The sequence below is a fragment of the Oryctolagus cuniculus genome, chromosome 17 (genome assembly GCF_964237555.1).
Source record: "Oryctolagus cuniculus chromosome 17, mOryCun1.1, whole genome shotgun sequence".
Classification (NCBI taxonomy): Eukaryota; Metazoa; Chordata; class Mammalia; order Lagomorpha; family Leporidae; genus Oryctolagus; species Oryctolagus cuniculus.
Window position 1 is genome coordinate 47,458,662 of NC_091448.1, and position 21,244 is coordinate 47,479,905.

The 21,244-nt window shown below is 56.0% G+C and overlaps 1 protein-coding gene and 1 long non-coding RNA gene across 6 annotated transcripts in view; one reads left to right on the forward strand and one right to left on the reverse strand.

The window, feature by feature from the left end:
* The window catches only part of RTN4RL1 (reticulon 4 receptor like 1), a 77,190-nt gene that overhangs the window by 22,203 nt on the left and 33,743 nt on the right, over positions 1-21,244 (reverse strand). The gene's annotated exons all lie outside the window — the stretch shown is intronic.
* On the forward strand, positions 1,374-19,948 carry LOC103351488 (uncharacterized). Of its 4 annotated transcripts, XR_519251.4 has the most exons (4): positions 1,374-1,649; positions 9,560-9,641; positions 19,048-19,142; positions 19,228-19,948. It is a non-coding gene; the product is annotated as an uncharacterized lncRNA (long non-coding RNA). The 4 variants fall into 4 exon arrangements; XR_007911240.2 differs by having other exon boundaries at positions 19,048-19,948; XR_519253.4 differs by lacking the exons at positions 19,048-19,142; positions 19,228-19,948 and adding an exon at positions 10,410-10,498 and having other exon boundaries at positions 1,375-1,649.

The following is a 21,244-nucleotide window of genomic DNA, read 5'->3' on the forward strand; positions in this document are numbered from 1 at the left end:
AATTTCATCTGTAGCTTTTTACTTTCTTTAAAAAAAAACCACATTTATTTGCTTATTTATTTAACCTGAAAAAAGCAGAGACAATCAGACAGTGAAATCTTCCATCCACTGGTTCACTCTCTAGATGCCGGAAAGAGGCAGGGCTGGACCAGGTCAAAGCTGAAATCTAGGAACTCAACCCTGGTTGAGTGGCAGGGACCCGAGCTTGAGCCATCAGCTCTTGCCTACCAGGGTGCGTGTTAGCAGGAAGCTGGAATCAGGAGCAGAGCTGGGACTGGAACCCAGGCCCTCCCCTATGGGATGTGGATGTGCCAAGCAGCATCCTAACCACTACACCAAACGTGGCCCCGCTTTTTACTCTTCTGGACTGCTTACTGGCAAGTGTGAGGCGCAGGTGGCTCAGCTCCCTGCGGGACAGAGCTGGTGCCCGGGGAGGGATGCAGGCTCTAGGTGCTGTATCTCTTTGGCCCTGTGGGTTCACTGCTCTGTGTGTGCGGGTGTGTGGTGGGTGGGGGGAGTAGCAGGAGCAGGTTAGGTGGGGCCCTCTAAAGTGGGTGCTGCTTGGAGACCGGTCCTGACACCCCCACAGGGCTCCCCTAAATGAGCTCTGGCAGACCATGGACAGGTGAACCTGAGAGGCCCTGGAGGCAGCCCCCAGAGAGGGCATGGCCTGTGCTGCCACCCCCTCCCCCAGCACTGGCGGAGGTGTCTGTTGCTCCCCGGGGCACTGTGGTCACCCCTGTGGGCAGGACAGATGCGGTGGCTGCCTGGTGGTTCACACGGTCCTGGCTCAAGCAGAACCCCCTGGAAGGCTAGGGCAGCAAATACCCAGGCAGGAATACACAGGGCCAGGGAGCAGGGAAGGAGCAGAGGCAGAGAGGAGGGAGAGGGGGAGTGGTGCCCAGAGGAGGCCAAGGCAGACAGGTGCCTTTGGGCCACGTGGGCTGCAGCGCCAAGGCCTGGGGTGGGGGGTCCCACTGAAGAACAAAGAGTGGGACTGAGGAGACCGCCTGGAACAGGAACAGAGTACTCAGAGGCTGCACCTGCCACCCCACCTCCCTGCAAGGAGAATGGTGCCACATGAGGACACACTGGAGGCCTGATGGCCATGGCGAAGGAGGGGCTGTCCCCGGAAGGCCAGGCGGGCAGGGTGGGGGCCTCTCCCAGGGTCTGCCCTCCTCTGAAGACCCTGCCCCCGGCCTCCCTTGGCCCCATCCAGCCCCCTCTCCCGTGGGTCCGCTCCTCACCTCAGTACCCTGCACTTTCAGCCGGGCTGGTCTGGCAAAGGGCCAGGGAGCTTCTGCCGCCCACGCCCCGGTGGGGAGGCCTTGCCCACTGCCTGCTTCAAAGTCCAGAGCTTTCAGGCTCTGGCCTCCTGCATGAGAAAGAACGGGGCCGGCTCCTCTGCCCAGCCAAGGAATCAAATCGCCAGGCGCTCAGGGGCTGAGTGAGCTGAGCCACCGCCCCGCCCTGGGAGACAGGTGGAATTTCCCCACCACCGCCCACTTACATTCCAATTCTGTGCGAGTGTCCGAGTGTCTGAGGCACACGCAGTCCCCAGTCCTACCACAGCGCGGGAATGCAGATGGTGTACGTGGTGCTGTTACCTGGGGAGCCCCGGCAGGAGACCCAGCAGCAAGTCCACCTGGGTAAGTGCAGAACCGGGCACAGGGCCACAGCAGGACACGGTGGGAATTCTGGGTGGGAATCTAGGGAGCACCCAGACTTCTCAATGCCAGGGCTCGCCCCCCTGGGCCCCCTCCCAGTGCTAAGTGGAGGTCTCAGGATTTTCTCAGCCTAGGACAGTGTGAGCTCTATCTTCTGGGGGCCCCCATCTACATCCAGGGACTGCCCCCACCCTCCAACAGATGAAGGGACACTGGCACTGTGGGAGACACAGTGGGGGCCTCAGCGCCTTGTCCTCGCTGCAGCCCCTCTTGTCCCTCTTGGAACTGGAGCCACTGCAGGTCCCTGGCTCAACCCCTTAGTAGGTTGTCACTACCCCAGCACTTTTCCACGTGGCCTTGACAGCTCCCTCCCCCACCTTCTCCCTCACCTTCCCCCAGGCAGGGAGCTGCAGGCCTGGGGCTTCCCACCCAGGTCCTACCCTCCCAGCATTAAACACTTAGCAGGCCAGGCAGGAAAGGGGTAGGGGGCAGGTGGAAGCCAGGCCCCCAAGGCTCCAGACAGGAGCATCTTTGAATGTTGCCTGAGGCTGGGAATTCAGATATTTTTTCTTTCTTTCTTTTTTTGGCATGAAATTGGTTGGCAGCAAATTCAACAAAAAACAAAAACAAAAACAAAGCAGTGTGTGGGCTCACACAGCTCCACCTGCAGCCTGGATTCGCCTGAGGCCGCCGGCTCTGACAGCTGCCTTCCCTGTCTCGTGTGCCCCCTCCCACACCTGCAGCTCTGCGTAGTAGAGGGAGAATTCCACAGAACCAGCTCCACCCAGCAGTCTCCTCGCAGCCCCCTTCTCTCTCTTCCCTTCCCTGGGCAGCTTCTTGAAAGAGCGGTCTCCGGTCTCCGGGGCTGGCACTTGGCACAGCAGTTAAGTTGCCACAGCAGCTAAGTGGCCGCCTGGGAAGCCCACATCCCATATCAGAGTGCCTGGTTCGAGTCCTGGCTCCTCCACTTCCTATCGCGCCTCCTGCTAACGCGCACCCTGCGAGGCAGCAGGTGGTGGCTGAAGTGCCTGGGCCCCTGCCACCTGTGCAGGAGACCCCGATGGAGCTTCTGGCTCCTGGCCTTGGCCTGGCCCAGCCCCAGCTGTTGCAGGGATTTGGGAAGTGATCCAGCACATGGAAGAGCTCTTTGTCTCTCTGCCTTTCAAATATAAGCAGATTTCACAAGAGAGCTAAGTGCTGTCCCTGAGAAGCGGCTCACTGCCCTCCCGCTCTCCCCAGGCCCTCCCCTGGGATTCTGCTGGCCCCGAGGGCAAAGCCCCGTGACCTGGAGACTCCTCCCTCCATGTCCTTGGCACAGCTCTCTCCCAGGTCTGCTCTGCCTCTTGGGCCCCTCCTCCTGGGCGGGAGTGGAGGGCACCATGACTGCTCCAAATTCACCTCCCCTTGCGGCTCTCATGACCCCACGTCTGCGTGTCCACTGGCTGCCTGCACACATCCTGCGGGGTCTCCCAGGCTCTACCACTCAGCCTTCCCCAAACGCATCCATCAGCCCCTCCGAGAGCAGGCATTCATTTGTTCTCGCAACTAAAACATCTGCATCCCGTATCTGAGTGCCTGGGTTCGAGTCTTGACTCCAGCTCCCAATTCCAGGCTGCCAGGAACCTGGGGCCCTGCATCCCCTCTTCCCATGAGTCCAGCTCACCAAGCCCTGCAGCTCCGGGGCCGCACAGCTGCCTCCCCACCGTCGGCCTCCGGCCTTGCCCCCACCACCTTCTGCATCGGAGTTCTGACTCAGCTCTATTGATATCACTCCAAATTTCTCTCTTATTTCAGGAGGAATTCTTTAAAATCTTCAAAATTTTATTCTTATTTATTTATTATTTAAGAGGCCAAGGGAAACTCCCATCTGGTTCACTCTCCAAATACCAGCGCACTAGCCAGGACTGGGCCAAGCCAAAGCCAGGATCCAGGATCTCAGTCTGGGTCTCGCACACAGGTGGCGCAGGAACCAACTCGTTGACAACCTGCTGTGTCCCAGGGTGCACGTGGGCAGGAGGCTGGGACCAGCACCCAGGAACTCTGATAGGGGATGCAGTGTTCCACATGGAGACCTTGCCCCTGGGACAAATGCCTACCCCCAGGAGGTTCTTTCCTCCCTGTCTCGCGCCCTGGGCCCTGAGCCCATGTTGACTGGCGCTGCCCGCCCAGCCACATGGGTCTGAGACAGTTCCTGGCACATGTCCTGTTCTCTTACCCCTCCAGGCCTGGGGTCATGCTGTCCCTGCCACCTGGGATGCCCCCCCTCCTCACCTTCCCAGCTAATTCCCACCTCTTCTGCACACTTGGCAGAGGCTGGGCGGGAGGATCCGCCCTTTAGCTCGTCCAGCACACAGCATCCGTTCACCATGGCTCCCTAGTTGTCCATTTGCACATTGGTATCTATTACTGAGCGTGAGACCGAACAAACGAACAGGGTCAGATCATATATAAAGATAGGACTCGGACCCACAGTCTGAAGCCCCACCCAGGAAACCACCCCACGATCTCCAGGAGGCAGCCCTCCACCCACAAGTCACTTGCAGGAAGCGAGAGCAGCATCTGAGCAAATGGCCTTTGCCCGGTCCTACTGGGTCTGTCTGTATCTCCACATACTCCAAAGGCAGGGCTCTGCTAGCGTTTCGATGTGGTCTATCTCCTCCAAAATGACCTGGATGCTTTGTCCTAACACGGCAGTGCTGGGAGGTGGGCCCAGCTGGGGGCGTTGGGGTCACGAGGACAGAGCCCCTGTGGATGGGTGCCTGCCTTTCTCCTGGGAGTGAGTTACAAAGCGAAGTGCCCCCCACCCCGTGTTCTCTCTCTTCCACGTGTGCCGCTGGCCCTTCTGCCCTCTGCCAAGCACTGGAGCAGCACGAGGCCCGCCCCAGAGGCTGAACAGCTCCTGCGCTTTCCAGTCGCCATAAACCTCTGTCCTCATAAACTAACTGGTCTGGGGTGTTAAATAACAAAACCATTTTGGGCTGGGCATTGTACAGCGGGTTCAGCTGCCACGTGGGGTGCTCATAACACATGTCAGAGTGCTGGTTCCAGTCCTGGCTACTCTGCTTCCAATCCAGCTCCCCACTAATGTGCTCGGGAAGGCAGCAGGTGATGGCTCAAGAACTTGGGTTCCTGCCACCCACATGGGAAACCCTGATGGAGTTACCAGCTCCTGGCTTTAGCTTGGCCCAGCTCTGGCTGTTGTGAGCATCTGAGGAGTGAACTAGAGGATGGAAGATCTCCCTCCCTTTCTGCTTTCCCCTCTCTGTCTACCACTCTGCCTTTCAAATAAATAAATATTAAAAAAAAAAAATGACCTCCTATTCCTGTGGGTCAAATGGACTCCTAGGCTGGGCTGGTTGTTCTCAGCTGGGGCTCAAACGACTGCAGTCACACAATGCCAGGAGCTGGGGACATCTGGGGAGTGAGCTCAGATGCTGGGCCTCTGGGCCTCTGTCCGCTCCAGTGGCCCCAGAGCTTCTCCTCTCGGCCCGTCTCTATGCGTACTCCTGCTTGCTAGCTAGTGGATGTTTCCATAGTGGCTTAAACCTTCCCGAAACACAAAAGCAAAGCTTCTTAAGGCTTAGAACCAGAATCGCCACTGCATCCACAATCTATTATGTTCTACTACCAAAGTCAAGTTGCAGACCCAGCCCAGATCCCAGGCAGGGCGGAACCCTCACCAACGCACGACCAGCAAGAGGTTGGGGGCCATCTTCAGAGAGGGACGGGGTGCCCTCGGCATCTCGCAGGGGGCCTGCATCAGTGCTCGGTGCACTTGATAACCAGGGGAGTGGATGACGGATGATGGAGCCAACAGATGGACCCAAGGGCTCCATGCCAGCTTCCCTGCCCCCAGGCCCTGCCACCACGTTCAGCTCACATCAACACTGCTCTCTGCTGCTTAGTGCTCTATTTTTAAACCTCTCAAGCAATGAGTGGTGCTTAACATTTTTTTTAATCAGCGACCCCTTAAGGAATCTCATGAAAGCTGCAGGAGACCCTGTCCCTAGAGAAACATGCTCAGCGCCAGAGCAATGCGGCAGCATATTCCCGACAGCAGCCCTGCCCTCAGCACCAGCAACTGTGGACGCACAGCAAGTGCGCTACCCGGCGCGTTACTCCAAACGTGCTGGGTAGCAGATGACACCATGGAGCCCCACTGTATAGAAGGGAAAGCTGAGGCTCAAGGAGGTTAAAGAATAACTGGGGGAGGAGACGACACTGTGGCACAGCTGGTTAAGCCACCGCTGGCATACCCACATGGGTGCCAGTTTGATTCCTGGCTGCTCCACTTCCAATCCAGCGTCTGCTAATGCTCCTGGGTAAGCAGTGGAGGATGGCTCATGTGCTTGGGCCCCTGCGCCCACGTGGGAGATTAGGATGGAGTTCCAGGCTCCTGGCTGTGGCCTGGCCCAGCCCCAGTCGTTGTAGATATTTGGGGAATAATCACTGGATGGAAGATCTCCCCGCCCCCTGCCACCACCTTTCTCTCTCTGTATACTGTGCCTTTCAAATAAATAAAACAGAAATCTTTTTTTTTTTTTTCTTTTAAAGATAACTAGAAAGTGGCCACACGGGGACTGAAAGGCCTATCAGCTCCGCCATCCCCCCAGCACCACACCCTTTCTAAAGGTTCAGGCACACTCTGAAGTCCATCTGTGAGCCCCAGGTTAAGAATTTCTCCTTTACAAAAGAATAAAGGCCTCCTCCCCCTGCTCCTAAAGCCTGCTTTCTGACACCCTACCTGGGACAGGTGTTTGGTGCGACAGAGAAGATGCTGCCTGGGCTCCACTCCTGAGTCCAGCTCCCTGCTAATGTGCAGTACCTGGGTCCCTGCCACCCACATGGGAGACCTGGATTAAGTTTTCGGCTCCTGCCTTTGGCTTGGCCTAGTCCTAGCTGCTGCAGGTACTGGGGCAGTGAATCAGTGGATGGGAGATCTGCCTCTGTCTCTGCCTTTCTCCCTTTCCAATAAGATGGAGACAAATTTCAAATTCAGAAAATAGGTAAAGACTGTTGAAGACCCTGAGGGAGACCCTGGCCGCCCCCTGTCCTTCTCTCTTTGGGCTCCGCCCCAGAATGCCCCTTCCATCCTCTGTCTGCACCAGAAGATCAAGGCTCCCTTCTCCGGGGTTTGCCCAGACATGCGCCTGCCTGCCGGCGGCGGGGCTGCCATCATTCTCTGAGTGCTAACTGCCCAGCAGGGCTGTGAGCCCCTCTGAGCAGACACCCCACCCCCCACCCCAGGCCTGCGCATACACTCTGTGGTACAGAGACTCCTCCCAAGGCCCATTTTCCATGCTGTCCTGTTGGGTCCTGAATCCTCAAACCCCAAGCCTGCATGAGACTCCAGAGTGGCCCTGAGCAGACAGGGGCCGCCTGCAGTGGTCAGGCCTCCTCTTTGCTGAGAAGCAGCAGCTGGAACCCAGTCTCAGGCCGCCCCCACCTGCTGCTCCAGCAGGGCTGTGTGGTGTCATCTGTCCCTTTGTTTGCATTCTCAGGGGACTTCATGTTACATGAAATCTGTAGCTGCTTTGTTTCCTGATAACCAGAGTAAAGCCCAGAAAGAATACACACCATCAGTAGGATGGACGGCTTCTTTGGAAGCTCACAGGACAAAAGAAACAGCAGCGTGCTGATCCCACGAGAGTCTGCTCCCTGGGGCCTCCAGGCCGCTGGTCAGCAGCGTCCGGCACAGGGACAGCAGACAGAAAGCAGAACCTAAGACTGCCATCAGTCCTCGGACAGAAGTGGCTAACCTTTCTTGCCTCCTTCCACCACTTCTGGCTGGCACCAGACTCATGACCAGCCTGTAGGTCAAGGTTACTACCCTCCAGGCCCTGGGTGAAGCACTTCAAATACAGTGTTCCATTTAGTTCTCACTACAACCACACAAGCAAACTGCTTAATACTAAGACTCCACGTTAGGGGCAGGCATTCGTTTGTTCTCGCAACTAAAACACCTGCATCCCGTATCTGAGTGCCTGGGTTCGAGTCTTGACTCCAGCTCCCAATTCCAGCTTCCTGCTAATGCAGATCCTGGGAGGCAGTGTAGTGATGGCTCTGTTGGTTACTTGTCACTCACGTGGAAGACCTGAACCAGCAGGTGCAAGATCTCTGTCCTATTTTTCCTCTCTGTTGCTCTGCCTCTCTAAATAAATAAATAAATAATAAGGGACAGAAGCTCAGAGAGGAAATGACCTGTCCATTTAATGAAGGGACAACTGACACAGATGTGGGCAGAACCTGGGGTATCCTTGCAGATAGCAAACAACTGTCAAGAAAACACTGGCAGGGACTAGTGTTGGCAAAGTGTGAAGATGCTCTTGAGAGACACCCACATCCCAAATTGGAGTGCTTTGCTTTGAGTCCCAGACTATGCTTTTTTGTTTAAGATTTATTTATTTATTTGAAAGAGTTACATAGAGAGAGGAGAGGCAGAGAGAGAGAGAGAGGTCTTCCATTCATTGGTTCACTCCCCAACTGGCCCCAACGGCCAGAGCTGCGCCAATCTGAAGCCAGGAGCCAGGAGCTTCCTCCAGGTCTCCCATGCGGGTGCAGAGGCCCAAGCACTTGGGCCATCTTCTACTGCTTTCCCAGGCCATAGTAGAGAGCTGGATCAGAAGTGGAGAAGCCGGGTCTTGAACTGGTACCCATATGGGATGCTGGCACTTCAGGGTAGGGCATTAGCCCGCTGTGCCACAGCGCCAGCCCCCTGGGCTCTGCTTCTGATCCAGCTTCCTGCTGGGAAGGCAGCAGGCTCAAGTGGTTGGGTTTCTGTCACCCACATGGGAGCTCCTAGTTTGTGGGTATTTGGGAAGTGAACCTGCAGAAGCCAGATCTCTGAGTCTCTTTCAAGTAAAATGAAAATAAATAAATACAATTCTTTCAAAAAGAAAACCCTGGCCTGAAGGGGCAAGAAAAGGGGCCCCAGAACCCAGAGCCTGAATGCGAAGGGCCAGGACTGAAGCCACTACGGGGACAGAGGGAGGGTGAACACTGAGCAACTGCAGGGCGCTGGTGCAGGAGGGAGGGGGATTTCCCGGGATCTCCACCAGCTGGGACAGAACAGAGCCCTCATTCAAACTCAGGCGCACCTGCCTCCAAAGCCAAGATTTAGCCTGTCCAAGGTTAGAAGCCAGAGGGGCTCGGGGGTGTGTGCTCAAGACTAAGGTTCCCCACCGTCCTAAGTGTTGCCACCCCTGTGAACCCCAGCACCACAGTCCCACACCCCCTTGATTCTCCACTTCCTTGAGAAGATCTGGCGCAGGGAGTAGAAGCCCCCGGCGGAGGCAGGTGTGGCTCTACAATTAACCTAAAAGCCTCTTATTACCATCTTGGCCTAAAAGGCCCTAAACGCCCACACAGAAAGTGGCCTCCCCCAGCCCGAGTGGCTTCCAGCACGGGGCAGAGAAAGGGTTTCAGCGAGGGTGCAGGCCGAGGCTGGGCAATTCGGAACATCCACAGAGAGCCCAGCCGATCCGGCTGCCGCCTGGGACGGGAGGAGCCAGGTGCGCTAACACCACCTCATCTCACCAAGCCCGGCCCCTTCTGCAGATTTATTAAATCAAGAGCCAATTCTGACGCGCTTTCTTTCAAGCAGCTTACCTTGCAGGTGTGCGGAATCTGTCTGAGATAAAGAAAACCATTACAGAGAGAGCACAGCCTTCAAAGCCCACCTTGGAGACTAGAAAGAAATAGAAACAGTAGCCCGGACAAATGTGCAATTAACTTTCCAAATACTTGGGAGCCTGAGAAACAACATCCCCGCAGAGAGCAGGTCTTGAAGGCAATTTTCTTGAACTCCATTCAGCACTCACTCAAAATGCCTTTTAAAAATAACACACGATTTTCCTCCCTCTCCAAACGCGCCCTTGTTCTTTCTCTCCCAGGTAAGAATGAGCTGGCTCTGAGTGAGAAATGCAGCCACCGGTTTCGACAGGGGGTGATGGGCTGTGTTCCCCAGGAGGGCAGGTAATGGAGCCAACAAACACCCCAGCCGGGTAGGACAGGAGCCGGGTTGGGGTGTGGGAAGAGCCGGGTCTTCAGTGGTTCCAGGGACCAGGCTGGGCTCCAAGGGCTGGGCGGGGTTCAACAAAGGCCCACTCTCCCCAGGGGGAGATCTGATTCCCTGTGAGAAGGCTCAGGCTCAGGCTCAGGTCTGCTTTGCTAATGAAAGAACCAAGGGAGCGGGTGTTGGGCACAGCAGCTAAGCTGCCCCTTGGGATGCCCGTGTCCCATTTCGGGGTGTCTGGGTTCGAGTCCCGCTTCTGGTGTCTGACTCCGGCTTCCTGTAACTCTGGACTCTGGGAGGCCCTGATGATGGTCCAAGTGATTGGGTCCCCACCACCCATGTGGAAGACCTCAGCTTTGGCCCTGCTGTTTGGGGAATGAACCAGTGGGTCTGTAGATGATAGAGCTCTGTTTCTCTTTGCCTCTCAAATAAGTAATGATTTTTTTTTAAAAGGCTGGCCTTAAACTGGGACTCAGTTTGGATCCTAGCTTGTCATTCAGTGTCTGTGTGCCCCTGGACAAAGCCCTTGGCTATTGTGAACCCATTTCCCCTTCTGTGAAATGGGGAGATTAATAATAAGAGATCAAATAAACTAATCCATGTAAAGTGCTTAGCTACTGCTGGCACAGCGCTAAGTGCTTAATAAGCAGTTATTTTGTTATCATTACAGTCCTCTCAGATGGGGCTCCATGTGCTAAAATTTAATTTCTTTGTATTTATTTTTGCAGTTGCTGTCTATTTATGGCAAGCGATACTGAGTCTCCGTTTACAAAAGTGTTATCAAGTTTCCCTTTAAAATACATTTATTTAAGCTAAAGTGGGTCAATCTACAAGGAAAAAAAAAAAAAAAAGACGTGGAAAAAAAAAACCAAACAGTGCAGGCGGTGCACAGATGCGTGAGGCAGGGACCCAGATCTGGGGAACACCCAGAAAACAACCTGGGTGTCAGGCGAAGGCACCCACCCCAGGGTCGTTCTGAGATCCCTAACCGTGGCGGTGACCTTGGAGCCTGCTCTGGTGTACCTCGGGGCTCCTCCTGGACCCTCCCACATCGTGTCCCAGGCGGAAGTCCCCAGCTCCCGTGAGCATGACTTTCTCAAAGAGGAGCTGTGCAGAGCCGCCCTAGGGCCCTGGCCTGCCTGCCTGCCTGCCTCCCTCCCTCGGGTATCTGGGACCCAGGCAAGGCCCTCGGCCCCGGCACAGACCGCTGCTGGGCCGGGGACTGGAGCCGGAGCGGGGGTGGGGCGGGATGGGGCGCTGGCTCTTTGAAGACGGGAGCCTAACCAACGCCAGCCTTCTGCAACTTGCGAGAGGCTGAGAGCAGCTGGGAGACACAACACCCTCCTGGCTCTCGCCGAGGTGTTACAACTCGGGCCGAGTTGCCTGGCAACCGTACAGGTGTCTGATAGGGCGAGCAGCGCGCCCGGGGAGCCAACCGGGGCGCGTGGGGCCGGCCCAGGTGGGTGCCCGTAATGGGGCCGGGCCGCACCCGCTCTCCACACCCCTCCTGCTGCTTCCCGCTCCTTGCACGCGGGTGGGAGGTCGTGGCGGCTGCCAGACCCCGCGGGACTGTAGAATCCCACCATGCTCCTGCCTCTGGGAGGGGGTTCAGCGGCAGAGCGCCTCGACAGGTGCGAGCCGGCCTCCTGGGCCCCACCCAACTGCGGCCCTAATTCAGCACTTGTGAGAGACTCACGAATGGGGCAGGTGGCATCCCCCACGCTAGCATCCGGGCTCTCCCGTGTCATATAAGCACATTTTCTTCCGTCTCCCAGAGAAGGTGCTAATGGAGCAGGCACCTTGAGAGGAGGGCCTGGGTGGGAGCCATTTAGGCGGGTGGGTTCTGAGTCACCAGAGAGCTGGCGGAAAGAGCTGCTGTGAGCTCTGGGCGCCCGGGCTCCATTTGGGTTCCAGCCAGTGACTGAATGGCTGTGGAACCTTGAGCTGCTCTCTCAACCTCTCCCTTTGCTCATTCCTAAAATGGGGGAACCAGGACCCACTCTGCAGGGCAGCAGTGTGGGTTAAGCCAGGTGATGCCCACGGGAGGTGCAGCTTGGTGCTTAGCCAATGCTTAATCCAAGAAACATAAATAGCACTGAGGTGTCGCTGTGACCCCTGGTTAAGCTGCCACAGGCGATGCTGGCATCCCAGGCTGGAAGCACTGGTTTGAATCTCAGCGGCTCCACTTCCAATCCAGCTCCCTGCTAATGTACTTGGGAAAGCAATGAAAGATGACTGGAGTGCTTGGGCCCTTGCCACCCATGTGGGGACCAGGAGGAGTTCCTAGTTCCTGGCTCCAGCCTGGCCATTGCAGCCCTTTGGGGAGTGAACCAGCAGATGAAAGATCTCCCTCTTTTCTATATATAATTCTGCCTTTCAAATAAATAAATCTTGAATAAACAAATAGTTCCATTTGGATCTAAAAGCTGTTGCCACTGGGCTCAAGTCACAGAGTGACTCCTACTCAGCACCATGGTGTCCCGAGCCCCTCACCAGCCCCACTCCCAGTGACCCGTGCAAGTAGCTGCTCACAGCTTGGTCCAGAGAGCAGTGAGCTCTCTGACTTCAGCTTGCAGTGGCTACCCCCAACCAGCAAATGGCACAGCCCCATTTTCAATAATTCTAGGGAGAATGGGGCATTTGGCTTGGTGATTAAGATGCTAGCTGTAGGGCCAGCACCACAGCTCAGTAGGCTAATCCTCCGCCTTGCGGCGCCGGCACACCGGGTTCTAGTCCCGGTCGGGGCGCCGGATTCTGTCCCGGTTGCCCCTCTTCCAGGCCAGCTCTCTGCTGTGGCCCCAGAGTGCAGTGGAGGATGGCCCAAGTGCTTGGGCCCTGCACCCCATGGGAGACCAGGAGAAGCACCTGGCTCCTGGCTTCGGATCAGCGTGGTGCGCTGGCCGCAGCGCGCCGGCCATTGGAGGGTGAACCAACGGCAAAAAGGAAGACCTTTCTCTCTGTCTCTCTCTCTCACTGTCCACTCTGCCTGTCAAAAAAAAAAAAAAAAAAAAAAAAAAAGATGCTAGCTGTCAGGGCCGGCGCTGTGGTGCAGCAGGTTAACGCCCTGGCCTGAAGTGCCGGCATCCCATGTGGGTGCCGGTTCTAGTCCTGGCTGCCCCACTTCCCATCCAGCTCTCTGCTATGGCCTGGGAAAGCAGTAGAAGATGGCCCAAATTCTTGGGCCCCTGCACCTGCATGGGAGACCACGAAGAAGCTCCTGGATCCTGGCTTCGGATGGGTGTAGCTCTGTCTGTTGCGGCCATCTGGGGAGTGAACCAATGGAAGGAAGACCTCTCTCTCTGTCTCTCCCTCTCACTGTCTGTAACTGTACCTCTCAAATAAATAAATAAAATCTAAAAAAAAAAAATGCTAGCTGTCGTATCTGAATGCCTAGTCCCAGCTCAGCTCTGGATTCCAACTTCCCATTAGCGAGCCTTGTGGGAGACAGCAGGTAATGGATCAAGTGGATGAGTCTCTGCCTCCCACATGAGGAGACCTGGGTTGAGTTCCAGGTCCCTACTCTGCCTCTCCAGTATAACTAACTAACTAACTAACTAACCAAACCTAGAGAAACTCTGCCTAACCAGCCCACTCTCTCTCGAGCAGCATTCTCTGCAGGGTCCTCTGCTGCTCCGCCTTCTCAGGGCACAGTTGCTCACCTGAATTCCACAGGGCCAGGCACAGCTCCCCTTCCCCCAGGAAAGGAAAGGGAGAGACAGGTCAGCCAGGTCTAACTCCTCCCTCCCCATCGCAGCCACGACGTCCACTCACTGCCAGGCAGGCAGGCCAAACACGAGAGCACCCGCGCCGGGCAGTGCGTGGCCAAGGCAGACTCCACCCAATCTTCTGGAGGCTCCTGGGAGGCCAGGCTGAACCCCACGGGCTGAAGGCCAAGATGTGTTTGCCACACACCCCCCAGCCTGGGGATGTCTCAAAACCCTGCACTCCAAATCCACTTGGCTCAGATATGTCTTCTGAAAAAGATTCATTTCTGTTCTATGGAATCCCAGGCAGCCTCTGACATTGGTGTTTACATGGGTTTTCAAAGCTTCGGCTTTTCAGTGAAAAGTCAACAGACTAAAATGTTACCAGTGGCATTTGGGCTCCCCCCAGTTTCTTTTTTTTTTTTACTTATTTGAGAAGCAGAGAGAGAGAGAGAGAAACTCCTATTCACTGGTTACTCCCCAAATGCCTGCAACAGCCAGGAGCTGAGAATTCAATCCAGGTCTCCCACGTGAGTGGCAGGAACCCAATTACTTGGGCCATCACCTGCTGCCTCCTAGAGTTTGGATTAACAGAGTGGAGCTGGCGCTCAAACACAGGTACTAGGATGTGGAATGCAGGTGTCTCACCCACTAGGCCAAATGCTCGCAACCCACCCCCCACCCATTTCTTTATAGTTTTCCATATGTTTCACATTTTCCACAGATGATGTGTATTGCTTTTACAGTAGAGAATGAAAAATAAACAAAAAACAAAGATTAATTAGTGGGCCCATTCAGGAATCTGTTTAAATACTTATCCAAGGAAGAGCAGGGCTCCCTAGGGGACTGGAACGGGCCCCGACCCCTGGCTGCTTTGTGGAGCCATACGACAGGGATGGCGGCTGGGGGGGGCAATGATGGGAGGAAGAGCCCAGGGGAGGCTCCTGTGAGCACCCCCACAGGGCACCGTGGGCAGCAGGAGCCTGGCTGCTTCCTGGGAGCCTGCCCAGGGCCCTAGCCAGAAGCTGCCCTCCTAGGAGACACAAAGCTGACTCCATCCTGGTGTCCTGTCTTTGCTCAGCTTGCTCTCTCTCCACGGGGACTTTCGGGAGATAGAAGAGGTGGCTCTGCCCGTCTCTCATCCACTGCAGCTGCCCATCAACAGGCTGGTTGCCCAGAGCCCACCCTGGCCCAGCCCCACACGAGTCGCTGCCTCCTTCCAGCTCAGCCTGCTTCCATCCCGTGGCCGATGGGCATTGCTGGGGCATCTCTGTCCATGTTTTGGCCTTGACCACTCTTCTCCCAGAAAGCCTTAGAACCTGCCAGTAAAGGAGCTTCCACAGGATGCCAGGATGCAAAGTCCAAGAGGCAGGACGGTGCTTTCAAAACCATAGTAGTCGGCCGGCACCGCGGCTCACTAGGCTAATCGTCCGCCTTGCGGCGCCGGCACACTGGGTTCTAGTCCCAGTCGGGGCGCCAGATTCTGTCCCGGTTGCCCCTCTTCCAGGCCAGCTCTCTGCTGTGGCCAGGGAGTGCAGTGGAGGATGGCCCAAGTCCTTGGGCCCTGCACCCTATGGGAGACCAGGATAAGTACCTGGCTCCTGCCATCGGATCAGCAAGGTGCGCCGGCTGCAGCGCGCTGGTCGCGGCAGCCATTGGAGGGTGAACCAAAGGTGAACCAAAGGCAAAGGAAGACCTTTCTCTCTGTCTCTCTCTCTCACTGTCCACTCTGCCTTTCAAAAAAAAAAAAAAAAAAAAAAAAAAAAAAACCATAGCAGTGGCCGGCGCCATGGCTCAATAGGCTAATCCTTCGCCTTGTGGCGCCGGGAGACTGGTTTCTAGTCCCGGTCGGGGCGCTGGATTCTGTCCGGGTTGCCCCTCTTCCAGGCCAGCTCTCTGCTGTGGCCCGGGAGTGCAGTGGAGGATGGCCCAAGTACTTGGGCCCTGCACCCCATGGGAGTGCAGTGGAGGATGGCCCAGGTGCTTGGGCCCCTGTACCCACATGGGAGACCAGGAGAAGCACCTGGCTCCTGCCTTCGGATTAGCATGGTGCGCCGGCTGTGGCGGCCATTGGAGGGTGAACAAACGGCAAAGGAAGACCTTTCTCTCTCTCTCACTGTCCACTCTGCCTGTCAAAAAAAAAAAAAACAAAAAACAAAAAAAACATAGCCATAGCAGTGAGCGCGGACAGGTGGTGGTGAGGGGCGCCAGCTCTGTGCTCAGCCCGACACTGTGAGATCGCTCATCCACAAACACCCCCACAAGCCGGGGTGACTGTGCATTCTCTGGAGATGAACTCGAAGCTCAGAGGGGCTCAGAGGCTGCCACAAGCACCCAGCAGAAAGTGCAGAGCAAGGGCCAAAGCCAGGACCTCGGTCTCAGCCTCCTGCTCCTGCGAGCATCTTCCTCACCAGCCTAGCCCCAGGGCAGGTCTGGCTCACAGCTAGTACCCAGCAACCCCGCGGTGAATGCAGAAGGCAGGGACAGAGGCAGCTCACGGCTCCTACACCCCAGTGTCCTGCTCTGCTCATCTCTGCAGGAACACTGGGAAGGGGCACTGCCACAACCACAGGCCCCTCCTTGGGTGCCCTGTGGGAAGCGCTCTCCTCCTGCTCCAGGGTGCACTGCCAGCCTCCCTGACAGCTCTGCCTGCTGGCTAACCCTCGAAGGGGGGCCAGGGAGGGGCACTGGCCACAGGTGACTTTATACCTGTTGTTGCACCTCCCTTTTTTTTTTTTTTTTTTTTTATTTGACAGGTAGTTATAGACAGTGAGAGAGAGAGAGAGAAAGGTCTTCCTTCTGTTGTCTCACTCCCCAAATGGCTGCCACGGCCGGAACTATGCTGATCTGAAGCCAGGAGTCAGGTGCTTCTGGTCTCCCATGCGGGTGCAGGGCCCAAGCACCTGGCCCATCCTCCACTGCACTCCCGGGCCACAGCAGAGAGCTGGCCTGGAAGAGGGGCAACCGGGACAGAATCCGGCATCCCAACCGGGCCTAGAACCCAGGGTGCCGGTGCCGCAGGCGGAGGATTAGCCTAGTGAGCCGCGGCACCAGCCTCTGAGGATACTTTTAAAAATTAAATTAGAAGCTTTTTAAAATCAAAGATTCTATCATTATTTGAAAGGCAGAAAGAGGGAGAGAGAGAGTTTTCATCTGCTGGTTCACTCCCCAAATGGCTAAAACAGCTGGGTCTAGGCCAAGCCAAACCAAGAGCCCAGAGCTCCATCCAGGTCTCTCACATAGGTGGCAGATGCCCAAACACTTGGGCGATATTCCAGTGCCCTCCCAGGTGCAATATCAGGGCACTGAATGGGAAGTGGAGCAGCCGGGACTCAAACTAGTGCTCTGATAGGGGATATCAGCATTGTAGTTGGTGGTTTAACCCACTTCACCACAATGCTGGCCCCCCTGGGCCTAACTGGGTACTCAAGAGTTGTCATGCTTTTTCAGAAAAGAGGGCACAGAAAAGGATGTTTTTAGGTTCCACAAAATCAACCTGGTCTGGAGTGCCAAATCCTGGAAACCCCCTCTGCCAATGGCAAGGCCCAGAGCCCGCGCAGCTGACACACGTGAGCTGGTTTGCCTGTAGAACAAAAGCTAGGCTGGGATAAGGGCCCCAAGGCCAAGGCAACCCCAGACCCTGTATCAGGGCCAGACATACATAAAATGCAGGCAGCAGGAGTGGGAAGCACCCTCTTCCCCCACCCCCATTTAGTGACACTATCATATAGTCCAAAAAAAACTTTTTTTAAAAAGATTTATTGCTGGCGCCGCGGCTCACTAGGCTAATCCTCCGCCTTGCAGTGCTGGCACACCAGGTTCTAGTCCCTGTCGGGGCGCCGGATTCTGTCCTGGTTGCCCCTCTTCCAGGCCAGCTCTCTGCTGTGGCCAGGGAGTGCAGTGGAGGATGGCCCAAGTGCTTGGGCCCTGCACCCATGGGAGACCAGGATAAGTACCTGGCTCCTACCATCGGATCGGTGCAGTGCACCGGCCGCAGCGGCCATTGGAGGTGAACCAACGGCGAAAGGAAGACCTTTGTCTCTGTCTCTCTCTCTCACTGTCCACTCTGCCTGTCAAAAAAAAAAAAAAATCTATTTACTATTTGAAAGGCAGAGTTACAGATTTTACAAAGAGGGAGAGTCAGACAGAGATCCCCATTCACTGGTTCACTCCCTAAATGGCCGAAACAGCCAGGGCTGGGCTAGGCCGAAACCAGGAGCCTGGAACTCCATCCGGGTCTCCCACGTTGGGGGCCCAAGCACTTGAGCCATCTTCTGCTTCCTCCCCAGGTGCATTTTCAGGGAGCTGGATCAGAGTGGAGCAGCTGGGACCGACACCAGTGCTCATGGGGGATGCTGGTGTTGCAGGCGGCAGCCTAACCCATTCCAGCCCCTTGACTTTAGGAACAGGGGACCCTTTTGAGAGTCTGATGAAGGCTCTCAAGCTCTCTCTCCTAGAAGGCACCTGTGCACAGAGCAATACCTATTGTTCTAGGGGCTGTGGATGCCAGAGGCCCACCAGGCCCAGGTCAAGATGGCATCTGTGGAGGCAGAATGACATGACGCGGACCGCAGTGACAGTCAGCAGGCTGCATGCCATCCCAGCTTCGAAGTCTCATTTCCCCAGCTCCTCTGGGCTTTACATTAGGTGCTCTCACCATTCCTTCCAGGTCTAGAATTCTGATTATTTCTTCGACTTTCATCTTCTGCAGGCCTGAGCACTTCCCCCGCCCCTCACCAGGCCTTCAGGAAAAATAGGAGCAAGGGAGCTGGCTTATGCCAAGCGGCCATCATATGCAGCCAGCATTTTTCATACACTGCCAGCTTAGTTCTCTCAATGACCCTGCGGGGCAAGCGTTCTTTGCACCTTCCTACAGATCAAGCCACTGCTTTAGACACCTGCATCCCATACCAAGTCCCGGCTCCTCCTCTTCCAATCCAACTCCCTGCTAGTGGACCAGGGAAGGCAGCAGAGGATGGCTCAAGTGCTTGGGCCCCTGCACCCACGTGGGAGACCCAGATGAAGATCTGAGCTCCTGACTTCAGCCTGGCTACTGTGGGCATTTGGGGAGTGAACCAACAGACAGAAGATCTCTCTCTGTCTCTCCCTCTCCCTCTGTCACTCTGCCTTTCAAATAAATAAATAAAACTTTAAAAAGAAACTCCCCTGCCAAGTGAAGGCACTTCCGCAAGGGTGCAGGGTGAGTGGTGGCACTTGGGTTTGACCGTGAGCCTGCCTGTGCTGTTCCCATCAAAGAGGCCACTCCCCCTTCACTCCGCACCAATGGTCCTGGGCCCCTCCTCCTCACACCCACTGTCACCTCTACCTTGAAATATAGGTCTTTCCTTCCACATCTTGCACCTCTTGACCTCAAGCAGCCTGTCCTGAACTGTCCCCAGGGGCAGAAGGCCCCATTCCCATCCATCTGGGTCAAACCCCCCTGGGGCCACGGCTTCACTGGGGGACAATTAATGGCTACGCTTGATGGCTGGGCACTTATGCACGGAGCAGCATAAACCAGGTTTGCATTCCCAGCTTAAAAGCCCAGATTAATCGCCTTGGGCTGGTTCTGTCACACACAGGGATATATTTTCTTCTTGGAATTTACAAGTAGTTCCATCTGAGAAATAAACAACCAGAGATAAAAATTACATTGTCACAGTGCAGGTGTGATCGATGTAGGAAGCAAGCCGCTGTGGTCGCTGAGGAGGTGCTCCGCCGACAGATTCCACCAAATGAGACCTGGAGGAGCCCCAGGTAAGGGGAATGAGATGCTGATGGGATCTGGGGCGCGCGGGAAGCGGGAGTCATGCAATTTACATTTCATCACTCTAAATCATAGGGTTTCCAGGCCGCAGGGTGAGGGGTCATCTGGAGGCCTCCGCGGGCTGCCCGCCTCCCAGCCGCGGGCCTCAGGAGCTCCCGCCTGCCCCCGCTGGGACAATAGGATGGCCCCAGCTGAGGACACTTGGCGGTAACCTTGACAGCTCTGACTCCATCAAGACATCAACTACTTGTCTCATGTCTACTAGCAGCTGAGGGGCACTAGGCCTTGCCGTGGAAGGAAGTCGCCTTGGTGAAGGCCACAGGAAGACCAGACAATAATCATAACCCCAACAACTAACACTTATTAAGCACCCATATGAAGGGCTCAAGGAGGATGAACTTGTATTGGTCCTTAGGACGACCCCATGAAGTAGGTACTGTTACCCCCATTTCCCACCACATAAACTTGAGATTCAGAGGTCGGCTTGGGGCAGGTGTTTGGCCCGGGGTTGAGCCCTGTCTTTGATCCCCGGTTCCAGTTCCTGACTCCAGCCAGCTTCCTGTTGATGCACAGCCTGGGAAGCAGCAGGTGGTTAGGCTCCTGTCACCCACATGGGAGGCCTGGACTGAGATCTCAGCTCCCAGCTTCAGCCTGGCTTAGACCCAGCCCAATCCTGGCCATTGTGGGCATCGGGGAGTGAACCAGCAGAGGGAGCTCACTCTGTCTCCTCCCCCCTCTCTAACAAATGCATTTTTAAAATTTAATTAAAAGTTAAAATTAATTAAAATAATGAGCCTGTCCAAGCTTCCTGGAGTGGACTGAATGATGGCTTCCCCAAAATATCCAAGCCTGGAACCTGGGATGTGAGCTTCTTTGGGAAAAGGGTCTTTGCAGATGTAACCAAGTTCAGGAGGTATCCTGGGTTACCCAGATGGGCCCGAGACTGAGTGACAACTGTTCTTACAAGAAACGAAGAGGAGAAGATGCAAAGAAGCCACACAAAGTCGGAGGCAGAGACCGCAGAGACGCAGCCACAGGGACGCCCACAGCCACACAGGCTGGAAGAGAGGGAGCAGATCGGCTCCGGCAGCTTTTGCCCACACCTCGATTTCAGAGCTCTGGCTCCAGAACCCTGAGAGAACCGACTTCTCTGTCTTCAAGCACTGAGTTTGTGGTCACTTAGGACAGCCCCGGGGAAAGCACAGAACCCCACAGCTCACGTGTGCGTGCGACAGAGGCAGGATTCTGACCTGGCAGGCTGACCCCAGCCTCGGGCCCACTTCTGGGCTCCAGTTCCAGCTCCGCTGCAAGTGAGCTGTGTGACCTTGGGCACGCTGGCTAAGGCTCAGCTTCCTTATCTCAAAACGAGGGGGCCGGACAAGATAAGTGCTGTGCCTTGGGCTGCCACTGTGGGCAGCAGGGACAGACAGGGCTCTGAGCACACAAGTCAAGTGTGAATGAGGAAGAAAACAGGTTCAGCAGATCACCGTGGACAGCGGTGCGTGCAGTGCTCCGGCCGCCTGTGGTGCGTCCCCCCTCCTTTTGGCCCTGACGGCCCCAGCTCCTCACCCAGGCGCTCTGATGGAGCTGAGCTGGTGGCTGTCCCCACCTCCAGGGGCGGGGGTGGGCTTGTACCCACTCAGCACCTATTCTCGGAGCTCAGTGACTGGGCCAGGGCTGCACCTGAGCCAGTGACTTGCAGCCCGCAAAGTGGTGGGGAAGGGGAGGGAGACATGGGAAGCTGGAGACTTTTGAGCACAAGGCCCCCTCAGGGAAGCCACGCCAAGCCCTTGACACTGTGTGATCAGGTTGCACCTGAAGATGCGGCGTTCAGCTTCCTGAGCCGGTGAGAGTCCTTTTCCGTGCCCAGGTGTGGCCACTTCTCAGGGTCCAGCCAGTTCGGAAGCGGTGTGATTTCGGGGCTGAGGTGTCACTGCGTACACTTTCCATGTAGGATCCCCAACATCTCTGTCCCGAGATGAGCGAGACCCCAGCCCCATGAACACCTCCCTCAGGAAGTGGTCCCAGCCAAGTCTTGGCAAACTCTTCCTGGATTCTCCAGGTAGCTTCCAGAGGACACCCTGGAGCCTCT